Source organism: Natrix helvetica (genome assembly GCF_964273705.1).
Source record: "Natrix helvetica genome assembly, chromosome: 4".
Classification (NCBI taxonomy): Eukaryota; Metazoa; Chordata; class Lepidosauria; order Squamata; family Natricidae; genus Natrix; species Natrix helvetica.
Window position 1 is genome coordinate 63,968,886 of NC_138550.1, and position 22,079 is coordinate 63,990,964.

Consider the following 22,079-nt stretch of genomic DNA (forward strand, 5'->3'; position numbering starts at 1 on the left):
GGTCTATGCAATCAAATATTTCCACCATTTCCTTATGTTGTTCCTGTATAAGGTCCTTAATACTTTGATACATCAGCTCCATTCCGCTTAGAACTCTACTCGCTTCCACCTTTTATTGCATCTTTATTTAATAGGTCTCCTTTTTAGCCATTTGTCCAGGAATCGTTGATTCAAAACAGAGCTTCCAAATCACAATTTTGAATATCTCATAATTAGTCAAATCAATTTAAATGCACCAGGGGATTATCCATGACTCTTTAAGTCACTTTTATACATTCAATAATATTCAGGGGTCTGTTAGCTAAAGTTCTTATTTAATATTCAAATCTCCAGTGGTCTTCGAGTAGATCAATATAGTCCAGTAAGTATTTTCAGTCTTTCAGCTGGTTAATCACAAGCTTGCATAGTTTCCCTCTCATCAGCAGATGGTGCTCTCTACTTCAACCTGCTTCAACCTCTCTGCAATGTTATTGGCAATTTTAATTTTAATTATTTTAAATTATAAACCCAATAAGTAAGCAGTATCAATAAAAAAGATGTTGGTCCATAGCTCCAGAATTTTAAAATACCTTCTCAATGCCACATCTCAATTTTCTATTTATTATTTTTTTTAAAAAAAATCTTCTCAAATTCTCCGGTATTTTTTTCAAAGTGCTTGTTCGCCGCTTTGACAAATCGTTCTAAATATATATTCCCCTTAGATTTCCTTGGGGTCAGATTTCAACAAAAAGTATATTCTCTCACCCAGTTCACACACCATTCACCTTTTCCGCTCCTGCACTGTCTTAGGTATTCAGACTGTCCCCAGCTTCATGGCAGCCATTTTTGTTGCCACTGCTTCTCGTCTTCAGATGAGCAAAATTTTCCAAGTCAGGAAGGGGAGATGTGGCTCTCCTTGACCTGCACAAGGAGGGGAGATGTGGCTCTCCTTGACCTGCACAGCACCCCCTTTACTTCACCATCCCTACAGGGTAGCTATGGCTCCTATCGAAGCCCCTGACATGGAGAGCTTTGAACAGGGTCACAGAGCTTGCGGTTCTCACTTCCGATCGTGCCAGAAATACAGCCGGAAGCCTGTAATGATTAAGGAATTAAAACAGGAGGAAACTAAAAGATAAAGGGAATGGAAGAATGGCCAAATTGATTGATTGATTGATTGATTGATGCATAAAGCAAATATCTTTTCAATTGTACTTTTTACACTCTGACAATGTTAGCAGAGGCTAACAAAAGCTAAGTGGATAATATAGTTTATGTTCTGGAGATCGCAATGTCTGTCTCTTCTTTTATAACTACACCTGGAACTCGTATTTTTAGGATAGTGATAGATAGATAGATAGATAGATAGATAGATAGATAGATAGATAGATAGATAGATAGATAGAAAAGAACAAGAGGGTGGTTTAGAAATTGAAAGGCGATAGTAAAAGGTAAGTGTAAACAATATGAAATTGTTGTGGCCTGCTGGTGGCCAGCAATCCTGGGGGTTGAGGAAATCTCAGATGAGGGCTCTGTGTCGGAGGCAGAGAAGGAGTTAGACAGCAATGAAGCAGAAGAACAGCTGGAGTCTGTTTCCAGTGTGCCCATGTGCAGAGCTGTCATAAGACAAGAACAACTAAGAAAGCATGGTAGACTTAGGAGTAAAGCCACACCTTGGAGGTGATTAGCCCCTCCCATAGGAAAAAAAGAGGAATGAAATGGGAGTGGGCTTTTGCAGGAAACAATTCGTTTCAAGAGGAAAGTTCTGTTTGTGACTATAAGAGACTCTGCGCCACATTTGCCTTGCCGTGCATTTGGAAACAAGTTATCTGGCAGTGCTCCAAATGAGATAAGGTGCATTTGGATAAACATTCCCCTGAAAGACTGTCCTTGCTAATCCTTGCTGACTGTGAATAAAAGGAATTCATAGTCGTGTAAATAAAATAGGTATTGCTGGGACCAAGACTTTGCTTCTTGCTTTCTAAGGAGCCTGGGTCAGAACAGAAATAATGAAAATGAAATGTAATAACTATGAGTAATAATATTATGCCTATTTGTATTGAAATGTATGTTACCTAGGTATTACACTATTCACACATTGATATGTATAAATAATATAAAATAAAACTTGACTTGAAAAAAAACGGAATAGGGGACATATCTAAACCAGAATTACCCACTTTTTCTTCCTAACTGGTTGGCAATACAGCCTATTTCAAAGTTAGATTACAAACTAATCAAATAAATAAAAATACGCTGTTTCAACAATAAGCAAGTCACTCACTCCACTATACAAAATTAGTCACAAATTACAGTATAAAAGGGAAAAATATCCACTGTTCTCTGACAATAATCAACTTCTTAGTAATTTCTAACAACCCTAGAAGCAGTGGTGGGATTCAGCCAGTTCAAATGAACCAGTAGTTAACTTTCTGAGCAATTTGGCAAACCGGCTCTTGGAAGAAATATCCTTCCAACAACTTTTTGTTTTTTTCCACCTTACAGGATTAATCCTGGCAGGAAGGCAGGAAGGAGGTGTTCTGGTGTGCTTGTGTATGTTGTTTCTAGCCTGCTTAAGTTTTTTCCAAAACTGCCTCTGGGTTAAGCCTTGTTACTTTGTAACAGCAGTTAATGGTTCTTGGCAGTAGGTCCAGACTTTCTATAGCCTGAGCGGCTTCTCTGGAGGTTTTTCCCCCTTTGCTGATACTTTTATTCTGGGACTTGGGAAGAGGGACTAGTTTGATTAAGAGCTATTTAGATAAGGGTTGGCAAAGCCATAGAAGAAATGGCTGAGAGGCAGGATGCAAGCTTGGCACTGTCTGATTTTTTTACTGCCTTTCTGGGCAGTAAAATCTTACATCTGGATGATTTCCTTAGGATAATTTGTGAGGTGAGTGAGACCAGCTGGTATATTTAAGTGGTGTTAATGAATCTAATGATTGCTTCTCCTGTGTGGAAAAGAGTGCTTTGTCAGTTCACTGAGCACAGGAGTTTCTTGTCTATGGGGATTCTTCAGTCATCCAGGTCATGGTTGTCTCAAAGGTGCTTTTTTCAAAAGGCAACTGGACTTTCTTGGTTTCCAGAAAGTCTAGTTGCCTCCTGAAAAAGCATGTTTGGGACAGGACTCTCTTGCATTGCTTCTCAGTGGCTAAGGCACATTATTGCTCACTGATAGTAAATGGATCTTCCTTCCAATTATTTTAGTTTTCTCTCATGATAATAAGATTTAGTAATATGGCAACAATTGTAAAAAGTTAGCATCCATCCCTCTCCTAGAAGAATGAAATATTTTGAGAAATATTAAAAAGGAAGAATATATTTCCCTGGATGAGAAATGGAGAAACATGTATTCTTAGAGGGAGAAAGCACCCCCACCTTCCTTAATAGCCAACAGAAGATGTCAGGACTTAAGAGATACAGAGATAGTAACTCTATTCATTGGCAAAAATTCCCTGCAGGAAGGTTTGAACAAAGGCAGAACAGGATTAGCCCGCACTCAAGATCCAAAACAGGAGGAAAGACATTAAGACACAATAGGAATTGCCCAATACCCTTTCAGGATACAAGCCTCTTTATTACATCATCTCAGAGAGATGTGGTTCTGCTTCATCATTAAACCATCTTTTCAATCAGCCTCCATGTTTCCAGTGTCTTTCTTCCAGCTTGGAACTGAACCAGATGGATATTTCATTTATTTAGATATCTGTGACATATACTAATTTTATTGTGATCCTGACAAACTTGGGAGGGCAGAGACTTGAACTTAGATCCACTATATACTTTATTAATTCACATCTTTAACTTGGCATTTTGTAGCCCAAGTATGCCCACCCAAGACCTCTCTGCTAAAAGATTTCACTTTATGAGCAAGAGTTGGCTGCTGATAGTTATCATTGCATTTTAACTATTTTAATTCATCAAGGTACTCTGCTCTGATTTGTAACTCTGGGTTGCAGGTATTGCTGATGAAAAGGAAGGTATCCAGACAGAATGGTTTAGGTTTCCATGATGGCTGTGACTGTCATTGATCTTCAGTGTTTATTCCTCCATGTCTAATCTAATGATTGGTATTTAGGGCAGCTTTTTGCAAGCAAAGAAGGCTTTTGTATTTTTGTACAGGTAACTCTTGACTGATGTTCATTTAGTGACCATTCAAAGTTACAATGGCACTGAAAAAGTGACTTATGACTGTTTTTCACACTTATGACCATTGCAGCATCCCGACAGTCACGAGAGGCTGGGCGAGGCAAGGCAAAGCGCCCTTTGGCATGAGTGATGTCGAGTTGGCCACATCCACCCAGTCATATGACATCCTAACCATGCCTACTCAGCCAGTCATTAGGGCAGAGAAGTGGTCATTAACTTATTTGAATCCCACCACTGCCTAGAAGGTAACTCAAGAAAGACTATTAGACTTTTTCTAGCCTATCCCAGAATAGTTCCTTCAATAAACTAGAAAGCTGTAAGATCTTATCAGATTTAGATCTGATAATCCTGTCACAACAGGATTCAAATATGAAAAGAATTAAATCTAGTTCAAACTTAGTGCTGGGTCTGCAAAAATCTCTTTCATCTATTTTAATCAGTTCCTGTACATACTTCTTGCTTATAGCTACTAGAGCAGTGATGGGTTTCAAAAAAAATTACTACCTATTCTCTGGGTGTGTTCTATTTTGTGGGTGTGGGATGGCTGTCATGTGACTGGCTGGGAATGGCTTGGCGGTCATGTGACTGGATGGGCATGGCCAATTTGTAAAATGTGGTGAAACTCTCTTGCTCAATGCTCAATGCTCTTGCTTAGCAACCAAAATTTTGGGCTCAATTTTGATCATGAGTTCGTTCTTTCTTTCTTTCTTTCTTTCTTTCTTTCTTTCTTTCTTTCTTTCTTTCTTTTTCTTTCTTTCTCTTTCTTTCTTTCTTTCTTTCTTCCTTCCTTCTTCCTTTGTTTATTTCTTGTGTCTTTCTCCCTCTTTCTCTCTCTCTTTCTCTTTCTTTCTCTCTCTCTCTTTCTATCTTTGTGTCTCTTTTTCTCTCTCTCTCTCTCCCTTCCTTCCTTCCTTTCTCTTTCTTTCTCTTTACTCTTTTTCTTTCTTTCTCTCTCCCCCCCCCCTCACACACACATCCCTTCCAGTTGGTGAAAATTTCTGTTTTGCCAACTGGGAGGCTTACAAATAAGCCTCACTATCCATTTAAAACTAACCCTATCACCTGACGCACATTTAACTGGAGTGACTGGGGTGGGGTGATTTTCATGGGGGCAGAAGGGGGAATTGGCATTTGGCACCGAAGGCTTCATTCGTACCTATAGCCGTAGGCATTGAAAGCTTGAAAATGGCACCTCTGCATCTTCATGAGGGCAAACGGCTCCATGAATTGCATCAGGGAATCAGGCCAACGGGCAGCAATGACTGGAAAGGAGAGACATTTCATTTTTGGGGCTCCTGCTCCGCTCGGCTCCTGGGAGGGCTTAGGTGATGGTGGTGGCGGCAGCTCCTGGGGAGTGAAGTCATTGTGGCCTTTGTCTCCCCTGAGCTGCCTGCTGAGTCTCTGAGGCACCTGTCACTTGCAAGAGGAGGGGGATGGGCAGCATAAAGCAGTGCCACCTTAAACCAAAGCCTCTGAGTAACTGGGAAAGAAAGCCGTACTTGGAACCTGCCGAAAACCACCACTTGAAAAGCAACGTTTTCTTTCCCAGTTATTCAGAGGCTTTGGTTTAAGATGGTGCTGCTTTACACCGCCCCTCCTCCTCCTCCTGCACTAGATTTCTTTTCTTCCAGAATGGCAGGGGGAAAAAAACCCACCTCACCTCCGAGTTCCAACACATCAGCTCTGCCAGAAGGGGGGGAGAGACGGGGGACTCCTGCTTGCCAGCAGAGATTACTGGGTCTTGACTGCCTCATGCAAGGAAGCTCGGGGGCTTCTTCCAATAGCCAAGGAAGGAAGAGTAACAGACAAAGGCTTCAGGTGTTGGAAGAAGCCCCTGCGCTTCCTGCTCTTTGACAACCACTTCACTTGCAGTGGGGTGGGGAGAAATCGGGGAGATAAGGAAGCAGTGGGGGAAGGCTTTTTCAGAGGAGCCCAGGCCAGAGCAGCATTGAAGCGTGATCCAGCCTGGGCTCATCTGAAGAAGTAACCCCTTGCTTCCTCTCTTTGACAGCCTCGTTTGCAATGGGATGAGGAGAAATCCATGGGTTAGAGGAGGGAGAAGGCCGAGCATTGCAAACAAGGTGGCTGTCAAAGAGAAGGAAGCACAGGCTTCTTCTAACCACCGAGTCCTCTGCTCTGACAAAGGAAGTGGGTGGGCAGGGCAAGCATGGTGCGGACAGGCAGGGTGAGAGAGAGAGAGAACAGTGACCAGGCAGGTGGGGGAGCAAGCAGGGGCAGGCCAGGGGAGAGGCCGTACTGGTATGGGGCCCCCCAGCTCTAATGGTCCGCAAACATACGCCCGATTTCCACTAACGGTACAGGTGGACCGGTGTGGACCGGTAGAAACCCACCACTGTACTAGAGGTTTCTGATCAGTTGCATGGAAAATTAAAGACATGAAGATGTTTAATGTAAACATACAGTATATAATACAAGAGCTAAATTTTCTCAGACTGTAATATTTTCAAGTTTTTGTTCTTTGTTATCAACATTTGACTTCTTTTCTACCATTATCCCTAAGATAGACTCGAAAAAGATTAATATTCTTTCTCGAGTTACCTTCTAGAGCTGTTAAGAATTACTAAAAATTTAATTCCACCATCTGCACTGCATCAAATTTTCTTTCAAGACCTCAATGTACTTTTAATGTAGACTTTAAACGTCTACTTACTGAATGCATCATGACAAGCAGTTTAAAATTGTACAGTTGTAGCTGATTTCCATATGTTAATTTAAGATTTAATCTCTGGGAAATATGTTCCGGAGATATACAATTAAGCTATCAGCCAAATGTAGATAAATTCTCAGAAGAAGCCTATTAGTACTGGAATGACTGGATCAACAACTGATTAGAATGTTTCTGTCTCCTCAGATGATGAAGCAATGCAAATGGGTAAAATGGAAGGAAAACAGAGACTCATTTCTTCACTTACAAGACTTTTCTCTTTAGATACTAAAGAAAAAATGAATTAACATTTCTACTGAATGAGTGGTTCAGATGTAATTTTTAGTAGCTCACTAAGATGGAGAAATAAAGGATGGTTCCTCATGTAGGCCAGAAGTCAAGAGTGAATTGATGCTGAAAATTAGTAATCAAGACAAAGTATATAATTTAGGGTGTTTTATATACATACATACATACATACATACATACATACATACGTGTGTGTGTGTGTGTGTGTGTGTGTTGTATTTGTGCTGATAAATAAATAAAGGGAGACTAGTATAGATCTATTTCAAGCTATTTAGCTCTCATTAGCTAGCCATACCCTTACTGGGATTTGAACCTGGGCTGTATTACATATTAGGCAGGTGTATTAGCCACTAAGCCACAGGCTCTCCTCCTTTATTAGCTAAGCCAGGGAAATAGGTATGTATTGTGTCACAACCCCTGGTATGCCCAAATATGGGAGGGAACACACTGTTTCCCTTTGTCCGTATTTTGGATCACTCCAGGAGACCATCCAGGCAGAAAACCATATTTTTAATGTTGCCTTTGTTATATTTGTGTTGTATTTGAGAAAAGTACAGTTGGGTAGATCAGAAGTTCAAATAAATGGCAAGCTGTATCTGGATGTAATTGAAATAAAGATCAGTTTTAAGAGTAGGACATATAGATACTTTGCAATTCCACGTTTAACCTAATAAACTCAATGTATCTTTTCCTGTCCTTTATAATTGTTGACAACTATTGTTGTAATATTTAATGAAGGTCATCATGACAGGTTGTGATGGAAATAGTATCCTTCTAAAGGCCCATTTAACACCATCACCTTTCATGGAGATCAGAATGTTTTATATAAAATGATGCAGAATTTTAATTTTAAAAAGTATGTGACTTTGTGCACTTGATAAAGTGATATTTAGCTCAGCCTTGCCCAGACAAGTGTGTCTGAAGATATATTTGGGAATGAATAATCCCAATCCATCAATAAAAAGACCAAGTTAAGAAAGATTGGATTCATCTGTAGAGCGTAGGCTGCAATAGTAATTTTATTAGCTTCTTGATTGCCAAACCACTTAACCTTGCAATAGTGTCTTTTGCTAAACAGGGAGATGTCTATTTTTTAAGCTTACACTATTAGAATAAAAATCAAAGTCAAATGTATTGAAATAAGGAGATTATTAATATCAGTGTATTATGCTATTCATGCTAATGTTATTTTAAATGCTCCCTTATGATGATGAAAAAGAAGGGCACAGTTGTTCTAAGTTTAGTTTCCATCTTGGGATATAATAATGATGAAATCCTTACTATATTTAGAGAATACCATTTTAAAATATAAATTTACTACCATATGGCTTTAAGCAATGTCTAGTGTGATAGTTTTTTAAAAAGATATATGAAGTAGGCTTGGCATCAACTAGTTTTGATTACATTTGTGTTTCCATAATAGTGTTAATGAAAGTCATCTAAATAAGCATGCTCTTCAAAAATTATGAGTTCATTTTCTAAATAATTTTGTGGCATTAACTAGCAATTTGAGTACACCAGGCAATACTTAGGATTTAAAAAATACATTTTCCTTCCATGTACATGTATATTGCTTTCATATAATATTTTGTTTACTTTTCCCTGATTGTAAATTTATATGTAGTGTACAATTGGCCCAAATACAATATTATTGATCTGGGTACTTGAATATAGCAATTATCTAAAGCTTAAGTATTTTAGGATTAGTAGTGTTTAAGTCGGTAAGAGATGAATATTTTTCAGTACAATGTTTTCTGTCGTAATTGTCAGAACAGCAGGCATTTTGCAGCTTTCTTTGGAGTCATGGCTTATCTGAGGCAGCAGTTACTATACTGTGGATTAAATTTGCCATTTTTTTATTCAGGAGGAAGAGTAAAACCCTTTCAGAAGATAGCTTTTATTACAAATTGTATAGCTAGTTTTTAGAGGAAAGTCAAAATGCAAATAGACACATGCTGAGAACTTTCTTCTCCCCCCCCCTTTATTTTGAGATCCTTTAATTTTGTGGGTTGAAACAACTCTGTATGTACAGGAGATACCCAAAGTTTTCCTTGTCTAAAAAAGAGCCTTTACCCTGTTTTATTGTCAGTGTTTTACATTTCTTTTTGTAGTGTTTCTGTTAGATTCGGGCAACGAGAGACAGACTCCAGACGATAGTGACAACAACAGCTCTTTATTTAGTAGTAGTAGTGATCCAGCTTTCTTTGGGGTCGAGTAGCTCCCCTTTTATAGGGATCTGGTATGCCTCCCGACCAATCAGAACAACCCCTTGTTCCCGTCCTAGTGGTGGACCTGAGTGGAGACTTACAGCGGTTTATGCTAATATCTAACACCCCTCCCCTCTTAGATGGAGTGTTCCGGTTAGTGACAAAGTCCTGTAAGTATGCCGGTTTCTGCCTTACTCGGGTGGACCGTCGAAGTTCGGGTTGAGTTGGAGCGGGTGCGAGATCGGCGTGTTCTTCCTGTTCCGTTTCACTGGTAGGGGATGGTAGGTTTCCCTCGCTCGGAGGCTGCTCCGCTCTATCGCTGGTCTCTCGTTCCACCCCAGGCTCCGTGGCGCTGTAGTCCTCTGTGTTCGGATGATCGGGTTGTTGCATTGGCTGACTTTCCCATGGAATGAAGTCTTCGTTTGCTGATCAGAGGTTGGAGTGCGTTACGCGACCACGGAGTTGGTCAATGTGCCTCTTCCAGTTTCTACCGTCCTCTAGTTCCAATAAGTATGATCGAGGACCCGTGATACCAATTACCTTTGCTGGAATCCACAGCGTCCCCCCTGCATAGTTGTGGGCATATACTGAATCCCCTATGCTAAAGTTCCGAATTTTGCTTGTGGAGTCTGGGGGCGATGTGGCAGAGTAGTTTGGGTGAAGCTGGTCCAGGTGAGACCGTAAGCGGCGGCCCATGAGGAGTTCAGCGGGGCTCCTTCCTGTCGTGGCACTAGGGGTAATATGCTGGATTAGTAAGTAATGGTCGATTCGTGTTTGCCAATCACCTGGACCCATCCTAGCGAGGGCCTCTTTTGCAGATCGCACCATTCTCTCCGCCTGTCCGTTCGATGCCGGATGGAATGGCGCGACGAGGGCATGCCGAATTCCCTGACCTGCTAAGTATGTTTTGAATTGCATGGCCGTGAATTGGGGCCCGTTGTCGGAAACCAGGAGGTCGGGCAGGCCGTGCGTGGCGAAAAGCCGCCGTAGTACCTTAATGCCGTGATTGAAGTCATCAGGACTACTTCCAACCATTTGGAGTATGCATCCACAACTATTAGAAACGTTTGCCCTTGGACTGGCCCTGCGAAATCAATGTGTATTCGCGACCAGGGTGCTTTCGGTTTCTCCCATTCCGTAGCGGGCGCTTCAGGGGGGGCTGGTCTGGACTCTTGGCACGGATCGCAAGTGGCTACCCATTCCTCTATCTCCTTGTCCATGTTTGGCCACCAAACGTAACTCCTTGCTAACGCTTTCATCCTTACGATCCCTGGATGCCCGACATGTAAAGCCTCTAATACATTTCTGCGCAGTGCGTATGGTATAACAACTCGGTCCCCCCACAATAAACAACCTTGTAAAACCGACAGTTCACTTAGACCAAAACAGTTTGAATTCGGGTCCCACATTCCCTTTGGGCCACCCCCTCCATACCCAAGTTTGTACTTGTCTGATTGCGTTGTCCTTAGCCGAAAACCTAGCAACGTCCTCAGACGAAACTGGCCCTGAGTCCAAACAGTCAATCAAAAGAACCTGTATCTCGGGAGTGGGGTCTGTTAACAGTTCGGGTAGTGGGCAATGGCTGAGTACGTCTGCGTGCCCTAATGTGGAACCCGGTCGATGTATCAATTTGTAGGAATACGCAGCCAGGAAAACAGTCCACCTGGTCATGCGCGGAGAGAGTGAGACCGGTGTGGGGCGGTTTCCCGCCAAAAGACCCAGCAATGGTTTGTGGTCTGTGATAAGTTTGAAATCACAGCCGTAGAGATACTCGTGGAAACGTTTGACTCCAGCCACAGCGGCTAACGCTTCCCTGTCCATTTGACTGTAGTTCCGTTCTGCCGATGACAAAGTCCTTGAGTAGAATGCGATGGGTGCTTCATTACCGTTTGGCATTCTGTGGCTGAGTACTGCGCCGACGCCGAAAGGTGATGCATCGCAGGTCAATACCAGTGGTAGGGTCTGGCTGTATTGGATGAGTAACGAGTCGGTCGTGAGTAGACGCTTTACTGCGGTGAAAGCGTTCGCCTCGGAGCGTCCCCAGGTCCATTTTGCGTTCTTGTCTAGGAGTCAGTGTAGCGGCTCAGCGATGGTAGCTTTCTGTCTTAGAAAAACGCTGTAGAAGTTAAGAAGTCCGAGGAATGCCTGCAACTCGGTCTGATTTCGTGGTGTGGGGGCGTCCTGGATCACCTTAATTTTCTTCGATGTTGGGTGTATACCCAGTCCATCGATTCTATACCCCAGGAATTCTACGATAGGCACGTTAATTTGGCATTTTCCCTTTTTTAGGCGGAGACCCTTTTCTCTGATTCTGGCCAAAACAGTTCTAACACGTTTTAATAGTTGCTCCTCGTTTGCAGCCGACACCAAGATATCGTCAAAATATGGGACAACTCCTGGTATGCCCTGAAAAAGCCATTCCATGACGCTTTGGAACAGCCCTGGAGCGATGCTTACGCCGAATTGTAACCGGTTGCATTTGAAAGCACCCCTGTGCGTCACTATAGTTTGGGCCTCCGCCGTGGCGCTATCCACAGGCAGCTGCTGATACGCTTGTGCCATGTCTAACTTCGCAAATATTTTTCCTTGCCCCAACGAGTGCAATAAGTGTTGGACTACGGGCACAGGATATGCGCTCTGTTGTAGGGCGACATTAATTGTGCATTTATAGTCCGCGCAGATGCGGACTGACCCGTCTGGCTTAACTGGGGTCACAATGGGAGTTTCCCAGCGCGCGTGATCCACCAGTTCAAGGATCCCTTGCTCTACGAGCTTATCAATTTCTTTGTCAATCTTGGGACGGAGTGCAAAATGCACTCTTCTAGGTTTGAGTCGGATTGGCGCCACTTTAGGGTCTAAATTGAATGAGATTGGCTTTCCCACATACTTACCAAGGCCGGGGCTGAATACATCCTCGAACTCCTTAAAAATTTCCTCAGCGCTGTTGTTCTCCATGGCGTTGATCCCAGTGACTTCTAGCCCCAGGGCTTCGAACCAATCCAGTCCCAGGAGGCTCTGTAACGGTGCGCTGGCGACGGTCACGGGCAGCTGGGCTATGATGTCCTTGAACTGGACCCGAAATGTGCCTTGACCCATGATGGGGACCCTGTTTCCTTGGTATTCTCGTAGCAGGATGTCTGGTGTTCGTAGTTGGTGCTTCTTAAGGCTCGGAATTGCCTTTTTCATGGTTGACCACGAGATAATCGTCAGGGATGATCCTGTGTCGACTTCCAGCTCGCAAGGGGAGTCCTCCAGGAGGACAGTGAGTTTCAGCTTTTTAGGCCGCTTTGTGCGGACCTGACCTATCGTTGTGAGATAGGTTCTCATGGGTTCTCTCTGCGGGTACTCTCTCTCAGCTTCCTGGGAATACTCTCTCTCGGCTCTCTGTGAATACGCCCTTTCAGCTCTTTGGGGATACTCTCTCTCGGCTGACTCCCTTGGCTCTCTCTCTGGGCGCCCTTTGTTTTTTCACCAAGCCCCTGGGTTAGGCTTCTGTCGGCAGTACATAGGAGGCTGCCATTGGGTGGCAGGGACTTCGCTCCGGCACACTCGTGCGATGTGCCCAAGTTTGTCGCAATGCGAGCAAACAACGTTTCTGAAACGGCAGGTAGACCGGGGGTGGTTCCCTCCGCAGCTTGCACAAGGTTGCAAACGGAATTTGGATCTTCCCGCCGGTCTCGTGTGACTGCTCCGCATGCGATGACTGTCTTCGTATTTGCTGTCCTCAGCCTCTTGATCGGCGGCCTCGTAGTGCACTCTGGATTGCCTGGCTCCGGTCTGGGTTGCGCTGTACCCACGTTGTATTGTTTCAGATGATCTGTCCGCCGATTCGGAAGCTCTCGCCTCGTCCAGTGCAATTTGCAGGTTTAGGTTGGATATGGCCAACAATCGTTTTTGTAACGAAATGTCTTTTAACCCGCAAATGAGGCGCGCCAGGATTTGCTCGTCCAGGTCCCTGAGCTCGCAATGCGTTGCTGCTTTTCGAAGTGCTGCAACGTACTGGTTTATGGATTCTCCCGCCTTCTGGTTCCTCGTGTTGAATTCCTGGCGGCGAACGTGGCGGGAAGGTTTTGGTGCGTAATGCGTTTGCAGCGTCTGCTGTAGCGCCGTCCATGTTACCACCTGGATGGGGGTTGGCTCGGAGAGATCCTTGGCCGTTTCGAAGACTTCTCGACCGCAGTAGCTCAGGAACATATTCTTTTTCCGAGAGTCCGGTACTCCCATGAGATCGTTTGCCTCGAGGAAGCATTCGAATCTCAGCATGTAGGATTCCCAATGCTCGACGATTGGGTCGTATGGAGTTGGTGGAGCATGCATCGACATCTTGTCTGCGTTCGAATTTGCCGCGCTGAGATGGCCGCCGGAAGTTCCGCCAAATTCCAGGGCTGGATCGGATTCGTAGATTCTGGAGGTAGCTTCTTCGTCCTATCTGCCTCTCGATCCCACCTTCATCGCCAATGTTAGATTCGGGCAACGAGAGACAGACTCCAGACGATAGTGACAACAACAGCTCTTTATTTAGTAGTAGTAGTGATCCAGCTTTCTTTGGGGTCGAGTAGCTCCCCTTTTATAGGGATCTGGTACGCCTCCCGACCAATCAGAACAACCCCTTGTTCCCGCCCTAGTGGCGGACCTGAGTGGAGACTTACAGCGGTTTATGCTAATATCTAACAGTTTCAGGTGAATATTATATTGTAAGGTAGTGGAGGTTGATATCTCATATGGGAATTTAAATCCAGTATGAAATTGTAATTGTCTGTGAACTGCTACAGAGATGACTGTCAATGAAAAACAGAACACGTACTTCAACAGTTGTAAAAATGTAATATGTTATCTATGAAAATTTCACCAAAATATTATTGTTTATTAAATGAAAATTATTTTAAACAAATCAAAATACATTTCAGTCAATTTTGTAGATTACTTTGAGACAAAACATGAAGCCTAAGAGATTATTTCCCTAAACAACTTTTTGAAATGTATTTGACTTACATTCTAATCTCGTTTGTTTTCATTCATAATCCAGAATGTGGTTTTAATGAAATTGGGATACATTTTATTATTTTTCTATCTATTACTTTAATATATCTATCCCTGAATTCCCAGTTACATTAAATATTTATTTTTAGCCTTTTGTTGAAATTCAATTCAATACAATGATGTAAAGAAGAAGCGGATTTGGTCTTATTTTAATCTTTGGTATATAGTAAAGCTCCGCATAGTTTTTCTGGGAATCTGAATTTTAGTGAAAGAGTGTTTTGGCTATGCAATAGTGAGAGCAAAAAGAACCTCTGTTATTGAAGTGATATCAACAGTTTCTACCTTTTCTTTTTTTGTTTTACTTAGCATCTCAGCCTTTTTTGAGATGTAAACACATGGCTGCAACTGCCCCTTCTGGTTTTCTGGAGCAGGACAACCCTGATTGCTACATCACTGGCATCAGCTTGCATCACAAATGGGGTTTCTGGGTCTGGGTGCTTTAAAACCAGTTCAACAGAGAAAAGGCTTTTTAGCTTTTCAAATGCCACTTGGCATCCCATCATCCACTTTGAGGCTGTATTAGACTTGTATTCCATCTTTACTTCTTTATAAATGACTCAAAGCAGCATGCATACCTAACATTTCTTCCTCTTATTTTCCCCACAACAACAATCCTGTGAGATAGGTTGGGTTGAGAGTCATTGTTGCCTTGTTTTAGATCACAGGAATTCTAATAAGAATAAAAGCAGGGGTGAGGATCCAATAACATTTAATAAATAAGGTATAATATATAACTGTTTTTATACTAAGACTATATAGTGTATTTTTCGGAATATAAGACACACCTTTTTCCCTCCAAAAAGAGGCTAAAAATCTGGGTGCGTCTTATACACTGAATACAGCATTTTTTGCCTCCTGAAACCCCAACCCCTTCACCAAAATAGATGTGCATAGCTTGTAGGAAGCTTTTAGAGAGTTCCTGGGGGCTGGGGAGGGCAGAAATGAGCAAAAAACTTCCTAAAGACTATTCATGCCTTTTGGGGGGGAAACGGGCCCATTTTCGCAAAAAGTGGGCCATTTTGGGGAGGTTTGCAAAGTGCAAAAACTTTTTTTTAAATTTGTCTCTTCAAAACCTTGGTGCGTCTTATACTCCGGTGCATCTTATACTCCAAAAATATGGTAAATGTTGATTTATTTGGTGTGTGATCCTATCTCAAGTGACCACTTCAATATTTTTTCCTCTTGACAAAATATTCCTCTCCTGACGTCTGGAGGAAGAACTGTTAGTATGAAGGCAACTTCGCCAACATTCAACCATAGTGAAGAACGAAGAGCCAGTGAATAAAAAAGGAGAGAACCAGGAGACAGCTCACATCCAATCTGAATAGTTGCTGTCTGGGTTCCAAGAAACACCCCCAACCAATGAAGACTCCAAGGCCATCAGTTCCTCAAAGTTCCATTTTATTAGAGATGTCATATTAGCACATCTGGCAAAACCTGAATTTGAAAGCTCCCAGGTTTTCCCCACCCAAAAGAAATCCCTTCCCCTTCACCCACTTGTCCATCACATGGTCCAATTAATCCACCACCCCAACTGGAGATGCCTTCTAGTCAGGGATGAGCGGTCAGGGGAGGCAGGGGAGGCAGAGCCTCACCTCTCATCATGAAATAATATATAATATATAATAATAAATTATAATATATATATCCTCCCATCCCTTTTACACCGTTCCTGCTAAGCTCCGGTAAGAAGAGCTTTTGGGGAGTGAAGAGGAAGAGGAGGGAGGAGGAGGAGGAAGAGGAGGTGCGCGCGCGGGGCAGTGCCAGCTGGGCAACCGGCGGAGGCAGGAGGGTTCTCGGAAGCACCAATAACCTTCCTGCCTCTGCTGTACTTTGCGCGCTCCTCGCGACTGCAATAGATGTCCAGAAGTGGCAGGGGCTGTTGGGCTGGAAGCCGCTTCTGGACGTATATTGCAGTCGTGAGGAGCGCGCGAAGTCCAGCAGAGGCAGGAAGGTTCTCGTCGTTCCCCAGTCGCTTTCGTGGCTTCATCATCAAGACGAAGTCCGGGAGCACCGACAACATTTCTGCCTCCACTGGATTTCATCTTGATGATGTCGCCGCAGCTCCCGGGATCCTGTAATATTCATGATTCTTAATTACCTTGTTAGTTAAGAAATACTCTGATGTAGCCTATTTGACATTAGGTTTTAAATGAATTGACTTCTTCCTAGGCTAAAGTGAGTGAGTGACAGACAGATATTACCACCAGATCACAGATAAATTTAATTGTTATAGACAGTACATCCTCTTGGCACAAAATGTATTGTGGACATAAGGAACAAACAGCTAGAATAATATATTTCTGTTCATAGCCTGTTTATGAACAATTTATACTATGTTCAGATTAATTGATTTGTTGGACTTCAGAACAGGAATTATGTTCCTTAGAAACAAGGCACATAATTTATGAAAGTATAGGAATTACACATTAGTCCACATATATTAGTGTGCTGGTAATTATCTAATACTAATATTAATTACAGTATGACACAGATCTGATGCATAGCTATCTTCTTCATTGATTAACTTAGAGAAATTAGGGCTATACATTCTTTGAAATTGATTTGAAAGAACTACGTAAGTTGGACCTTGTGCAATCATAGCACTTTTCTCCTGTTCGTTCAAGGTGCCCCCCCTCCTTTTTTTCAGCTTACAGGCAGCCTGAAAAACTTGGTTTTCTACACTGAGAAGTAGATTGAACTTAGTCCAGATGGCCTTTTCTATTTTATCTTTCTAATAAGATGACATCTAGAACTGAACATGTGAACAAAACTGAAGAGCTTTCAACTCTGGAAAGTAGTGTTATAACATCAGTGAAGATATTTCTCTATTGGTATAACATGGTTGTCAACTGCAAAAAGGAAATCTTCTATGCTGTAGTGCAGGAAAGAAAGCTTTCAGTACTTTCTAAGGGAAAAAAAGCTCGTGCTGTAGTCATAAACACTGACTGATTTGTGACGTTGAGAAATTTTATCTGTGGTTAGATGAAAATCTTGTACTATTCAATCACATTGTGTTTTGAGCAGATGTTAGTTCATTGTTTAAGACCTTGGAACACCAGTACATGTCTATGTTTGATTGTGGAAGTTTCCTACATGACATTAGAGCATTTGTTTTCTTTTAGTTTCATTAGTCATATAGTTGTTGTTGGAGAAAAATGAAAAAAAAAAACCTTCTCTCTCATTCCTTATGCAAACTGTCTTGAGTTCTGATGAAAAAAATGAAGTATACATTGACAGCTTTTTAGTACCCATGGAATGAATATATAACATGTATGATGGCAATATTAATATACAAATAGTGATAATGTACCGTAACCATGGGCATGATGCGAAGATTGCATTATTATTATTTAGCAATAATTCTATTTTAACAATATTCAATGGTATGATAGAGAAACTGAAATTATTATATTGCTAAAAAGATAGATTATATTGACTCCAATGGAATTTCTTCCCAAAATGAAAAATATCTGTAGCCAGTCTCTGCCACGCTCGTGAAGGAACATTCCATGGTGAAAGATGTTCTTTCACATTTTTTTTTTTGAAATGTCTGGCAGGTGTCACACTTCTTCACAAGTGTTTCAATATCAGAGTCCAAATTAGGCCAGTAAACCATCTCCCGTGCTCTGCGTTTACACAGAGTAATGCCCAAATGTCCCTGATGAATTTGTTCCATTACTTCTGCCTGCTGTGACTTAGGAATAAGAATACAGTCACCCATTAATATGATATCCTCATGAATAGATAGTTTATCTTTCACAGGACAGAATTCCTGCAGCTCAGGACACAACTTCTTGCGTTTTTCTGGCCAGCCATTGCACGTGACATGAGTCAGTTTCTTTAGTACTTTATCCTGTTTGTGTCTTGTCTTATCTTCTCCAGCCATATATCTGATATTGGCATGTTCACTAGTACTGTATGTACCTGCTTTTCCAACTCAGATTCATCCCTGGCTTCATGTCCTTCTGGAAACACCATTGACAGGCTATCTGCCATTGGAATTTCCTTTCCAGGCTTATACTTCACTGTAAGATCATACTGCTGTAATTTCATAATCATTCGCTGCAAGCATGGAGGTGTAGAAGCTAGCGGTTTTTGTAGTATGTACTCCAATGGCTTGTGGTCAGTTTCCACAACTACTGGGCGACCATATATGTACTGGTGAAATTTCTCACATCTATTCACAATGGCCAGCATCTCTTTCTCAATTTGAGTATAATTGGCTTGTGTCGTGGTCAGTGCATGTGAAGTGGGATGTCCTTGTTGAGTCAATACAACACCTAACCCAAACTGGGATGCATCCACTTGAAGCACAGTATCAGCATTTACATCAAAATATTTCAGTATTGGCCCTGGATGTTTGGTGATCAGTTTCTTCACTTTGTCAAAAGTCTTTTCCATGTTTGCATCCCAACACCAAACAGCATCCTTCTGAAGCAATGCACATAGTGGTGCTGTCTGTTGAGCGAGACCCTGAGAGAATTTGGATAAGTAGTTGAAAATGCCCAATGATGTTTCCAGCTTCTTTCTGGAGGTTGGGGCCTTCATGTTAAGAACTGCTGTAATCTTCTTTGGATCAGGCATCAAGCCCTCTTTGGTTAGTAGGTGTCCAAAATATGTCACTTCTTCTACCCCAATTTGCATTTTGTTTGGATTGAGGTTAACATTTTTCTCACGACATTGATTGAGCAAAGCAGTAAGGTTTCTGTCATGCTCTATTTGATCCTTTCCATAGACCAACAAATCATCAACTATTACTTCAACACCTTGTAGACGAGCAATCAGTTTGTGTGATTTCTTTTGAAATATTTCCTGTGCAGACGCTATGCCGAAAGGTACTCTTGTGAAAGCGCTAACAACCTGCAGGGAGTTGAAAGTGGTGAGGTAACTGCTGGCTTCATCAAGATGCAGTTGCCAGTAACCAGACTGCATGTCCTTTCATGACATTTCATATGCTCTGGCAATCCTTATAGCTTTCTTAAGATGTAAGTCTTCTTCCTGCAGCAGTTTTTCCTGAACTTCCTTAAACTTACTGCCCATCAGAATATGGTCTTTAATCTTATCTCCAACATCATGAAAAGTACAGTCTTTGGCAAGCAAGCACAGCTGTGTCACCCATTCATCCACAGATTCACCTCCACACTGGTTCCTCTCATAAAACAGTTTTCTCTGCACTGTGGAGTTTTTCCTTGGGTTGCAATATGCTTCAAACTCTGCAAACAGTACCTTTTCTTTTTGTCCTCGTCAGTGATCTCCCCACTTGCTTGCCAGGCTCTGGACACATCGCATCCTTTCGGTCCCACACATATCAGAAAGTGTGCTGCTTTCTGCTGATCAGTCCATTTGTCTGCATTGGATCTGCAGATCTGGGGGCAGGAAGTTGTAAAATGGTTGCTGCTGAGTAAAGACAAGCCTCTGGTTCAAGCTCCTTGCTGTCTGCCTTTATATTGTGTTAAGGAGTAGGGTGAGAAGAGTCATGGCAGCAAACAGCAACACAAAGAACATTCCTTCCTTGGATTTGGAGTCAGGGAACATATCTGAAAACTGATCAAAGTGGAAGGAGCTGATAGAGCTTATATATGCAGGACCCAATGCAGACAAATGGACTGATCAGCAGAAAGCAGCACATTTTCTGATATGTGTGGGACAGAAAGGATGTGATGTGTGCAGAGCCTGGCAAGCAAGTGGGGAGATCACTGAAGAGGACAAAAAGAAAAGGTACTGTTTGCAGAGTTTGAAGCATACTGCAACCCAAGGAAAAACTCCACAGTGCAGAGAAAACTGTTTTATGAGAGGAACCAGTTAACTGTTTCCTAATATGCATAAAGAACTGGGCATAGCAATTGAACTTAAGATATAATATAAAGCATACACTTCATTACACATCCATCCATCCATCCATCCATATCTCATTCACTTTCCCTTCCCTCTTTCTCCCTTTCCCCCCTCCCTCCCTCCCTCTTTCTTTCTTTCTTTCTTTCTTTCTTTCTTTCTTTCTTTCTTTCTTTCTTTCTTTCTTTCTTTCTTTCTTTCTCCCTTACCTCTTTCTCCCTTCCCTCCTCTTTCTTTCTTTCTTTCTTTCTTTCTTTCTTTCTTTCTTTCTTTCTTTCTTTCTTTCTTTCTTTCTTTCTTTCTTTCTTTCTCCCTTCCCTCCCTTTCTTTCTTTCTTTCTCCCTTCCTACCCTCCCTATTTCTTTTTTTTCTTTCTCTCCTCTTTCTTTCTTTCTTTCTCTCCTCTTTCTTTCTTTCTTTCTCCATTCCTTCCTTCCTGTGGAGAACACCAGAAGGTCTTTGGCCAGAGGAAAAAAAGCCAGACATTTTAAAACTGAGAACAGGCCTATTGATCATCTGGCATTCCTAGAGCTCCACTATTGATTAACTTAGTCTGAGCAAGGATAGCTAGCAGCATTTTCAATAAGCTCTCAACTCAAGCTTCATGCCAGAGGGCTTTAAACTTGGCAACTTTAAGACTTGTGGACTTCAACTCCCAGAATTCTCCGCCAGCAGAATTGAATTCTGGGAGTTGAAATCCACAAGTCTTAAAGTTGCCAAGTTTGAAGACCTCTGCTCCATGCACTTGGGGATCCCCAAATGGGGAGGATTTACTTTTTCTTTCTCCCTTGAAGCCCCTCCCCCTGCAACCCATTTTTGCTCCCGGGGGCTTCAGGGAGGCTTGCTAGGCACCCCCCCATAATGGGGCTCGTGGGGACTCCAGGAAGGGGCAGGGGAAGATAAAGTTGCAAGCCTGATGGGGATAATGGGGGGAGTGCAGCAAGCTTCGGGGAGGGGTGGCTAGTGAGACTTAACTGTAGGCAGGAGGAGGCAGCTCAATTCAGATGCAGGGCAGGCATCACATGGCAGCTTAGGCAAGCATGTGAGGAGTGACTGGGTGTTGTGGGCGGGTGGGTGGGGCAAGCGACCCGGGAACCAATTCGAGGGTGTGGCCAGCCTGCCATACATACCAGTTCAGTGACCCAGGCCCAATTTCCACTGCCAGTTCTCCCAAACCAGTGCAAACTGGTAGGAACCCACCTCTGCCCCAGGGATATTGCAATGATCATAATTTAAAGTAAAGGTTCCTTTATTCAGCATCATTATAGTTTAGAACAATCACTGAACAAATGGCCAAGTTAAATACTACTTTTTCTCAAAATTATATATTTCTTTTTTATTGCTTTTCAACTATTTCTTCTTTCTTTGTTGGAATGGGGGGAAGGTGATCTAGAAAGGTATTTTTTGATATAATATTCAATTTAAAAAACCTCACAATATTTTAAAACATAGTGTAGGATTTAGTGAGTTAAAATTAAAACTTTGGTCAGACTAATTGTTGAAATAATAAAACAGACCACCAAGAAATCTATAGACTTCAATTGGATGGTGAAGTTTTAAAAAGTCTCATAAGAAACCAATAACAGACCACCTCTGCATCATATGTTGCAAAAAATAATAATCTTTTTTCCTGATGCTATCCAAAACTGACCAATTTCACATTTTACATTTGAAAATCATGCCTGCTCAGACAATCTGCATTTAATTAAGTTAATTAATGTAATATTTATGAGTTAAGGTGCATTTATCCATTTGCACTTTATAATCATCCATATACAGTATGCCATAGTTTTGTGACAGTAGGCACCCAAGTATTTCTATTGTCTCCTTCCAATAGTTGAATTAATGTACATATGGATGGATTTGATAGTCCAAGCAAGAACTAATCTGATCTGATT

General features: G+C 42.1%; 1 protein-coding gene across 2 annotated transcripts in view; it reads left to right on the forward strand.

Moving 5' to 3' along the window:
- Positions 1 to 22,079, forward strand: part of DMD (dystrophin) — a 1,188,090-nt gene that overhangs the window by 190,502 nt on the left and 975,509 nt on the right. The gene's annotated exons all lie outside the window — the stretch shown is intronic.